General features: G+C 32.6%; 1 pseudogene; it reads left to right on the forward strand.

Annotated features, from left to right (window-relative positions):
* The first annotated feature begins 1,127 nt into the window (after nt 1-1,127).
* LOC143545544 (uncharacterized) lies at nt 1,128-1,740 on the forward strand (annotated as a pseudogene).
* Nucleotides 1,741-2,826: the final 1,086 nt, after the last annotated feature.

Genomic DNA, 2,826 nt, shown 5'->3' on the forward strand with positions numbered 1-2,826 from the left:
ATAAAGGGGCTGGTATCCACTATGGATTCGGATAACTTATACACCCATAAAGTTACATCTCTACCAATTCAAGGTAAAGAAAGGAAGCATGTGGCCAGGGATTGTTTCATTTATTATTATGCCTCTCTCTATCCGAAATGAGTTGTAGTAATCTCTTTGTGGGCACCTCTTTAGTTGAATATTGAATGTTTAGAAACCGTATAGAAAGTGCCTAGGATTAACTAACCATAACTATTTCAAAAGCTAATTATTTGAACTTTTTAATGATATTGTGATCGATGGAAATCTTAAATTTTACTTTTTATTAAATGTATTGACTGATAAAAATTCATAATAATAATGTGACCGATGGCAATCATAACTTTTATTTAGCAATTCAACTTTAATGAAAAAATAACTCCTACTAGTAACTTTTATATATGATGTAAACAACTTAAAACATAATTTGGATGTAAAATCAACCAATTATTTATTAGAAACGGCCATAGCTACTCTTTCAATAAATGGGAATTGCTCTTTACAAAGTTAGAAATGTGATTTTAGTTATTAAAGGGCATTTAGCTCAACGATTTATTTGTGTCAAATGATGTCCCTCTATTAAAGGAAAGAAAATAAATAAATTATAATTTAATTGTTAGAATTCAATTTAATCTATTTAATTACCATATGGTTGTAGCACTACATAAGCATCAACTAGTCATTTGGAGAACAAAAGTGGCAACTCCACTAGCAAACCGCCTAGCCCATTGACTTGGACACAATTTTGATTCATAATAATAATTTATTTCCATTTAATATTAAATTATATTATAAATTACGTGGATATATAAAGTTACACCTTGTAATTTTATAATGGCCTTTAAAATGGGTTTTGATGTTTATTTTATTTATTCTTTTTCTAGAGCTACAATCTTAAAAGATCCCTTGGTGATCTTCAAAGATTGTTATGATTTAATTAAAAAGGTCTCAAAATCTTTCAAGTATCTTTACTATGCACTAGACATTCATTTTCTTGATTTTATATACGTTTATATTAGATTCTGGCTCACCCACATCTATATATATACCTCACCCTTGTGTCTCAACACCATATTACTCAAAACATATTCAAAACATATTCGAAACTTACACAAATGGATGCAATAAAGGCTCTATCATCTCTCCATTGTGAATTAAAGATTATGAATGCTAGAAACATTCAACTTACTAACTCTAGTGGCTGCTTGTTTGTTAGATCAGATGCTATCTTTCGGCTGGAAACAACAAAAGGGTGTGTGTTGATAGCCATGAAGTTTCTTCTAAAGGAGACTTATCGTGGAACGAATCGTTCTCTTTGGATTGCAAAGGCACTAAGCAATCAATGGACATGATCATTCATGGAACGATTGTTTTGGAGCTTCGTTTGAGGAGCAATTCGATCGCCTTGTTTGGACGGTCACAACTTGTGGGAAGGGCTGAGGTGTCTTGGAGAGACGCTTTCGAGTCGCCTAATATGGAAATAGAGAGATGGGTGATGATGGACTCGAACAAAAAAGGCGTGAAAGCGCCTTCGGTTTGTGTGGCTATGAAGATTGAAGTCCCTTCTAGTGAAGGTATGGTTGTAAGGAAGATGAACAAATGGGATGAAAGTTGTGGGTGCTGCCATGGTGATTGTTGTCACAATACATATGTGGATAGTGAGTTCTTTCTCATAGGAGCTGCTTTGGACGCTTTGTAACAAACGTATCCAGTAAAATTTCACTTGTAACAAGTCGGGCTTTTAATGCTTTGTAGGGAGAGTAAAAGATGTCACTAGGAAATAGAGATGAATCAAGAGAGATGTTCGTTTAGTGTAGACAGGCAGACTTTGTAGGTTTAATTTACAACAAATATGAAATTTTCAATCTAACTAGTTTTGTGATTTATGTTTTTTAACCGGTTTCAATTGAGGTAAAAGGATATAAAATAATTTTTTTTCCAGAAATACGTAACCATTAGCATTGGCAGAGCCATGAACTTTTTTATGTAGGTTCGAGACTTTTCGGTGTTTGATATTTTCATGGCGTCCATGTTTTCGGGCCCGGATGGGTCGGTCGGTCATAGCCAGATAAATAAAATGCAATATGCCAATATCATTATCATAACATATATACGTCATCGAACTATAGTCAAACCCAAATTATATCAAGTCAGATCGGTCATTAGTTAAACACAAATTACATCAAGAAAATATTTTATCAATAACATGTTTAAGAGATAAAGCCGTCGTATCCATGACATGAACTAAACCAATAAACCGGTCTTTAACAAGTCCCATCTTATCTACAAATCTCAACACCTAAACCATTTGTTTGCTTTTGTAAACGTCCCTAGGCGTCAAATAATATAGTCTTCTAGTGCCAAATAATTAATGACCTCTTTCGGAATCGGTGGAAACGTGATTTGGCTATTCTTAAGGGCATTTTTTAATATAACTTTACCAATTTGTGACCATGAAATGCCATTTGTAATAGGAATTTTCTGAATTGTCATGACCATGAAACGATAAGGCACCAATGAGATGATGGTTGTCAGATTAATAGAAACATAATTGATCGATGAGACGATGGTCGTTAATTTGGATATTTTGTTATTTATTTTTTATTTGGTATTATTTTTAAGTACGTTAATTGGGTTAGGTTTATTGACACATTAGATGAATAATTTTGGCCTTTATATATATACTAGTTTTTAGCCCGCGTGTTACGCGGGCTTATTAAGGTTTTTTTTTAAATATTATTTTGAATATAAAATTTGTTACGTAATATTAATTTAATATGTTGTTTTATATTTTTGAGGTATTGATAA

The sequence above is a fragment of the Bidens hawaiensis genome, unplaced genomic scaffold (genome assembly GCF_021521415.1).
Source record: "Bidens hawaiensis isolate Kalapana, Puna unplaced genomic scaffold, B.hawaiensis_p1.1 tig00013980_1, whole genome shotgun sequence".
Taxonomy (NCBI): Eukaryota; Viridiplantae; Streptophyta; class Magnoliopsida; order Asterales; family Asteraceae; genus Bidens; species Bidens hawaiensis.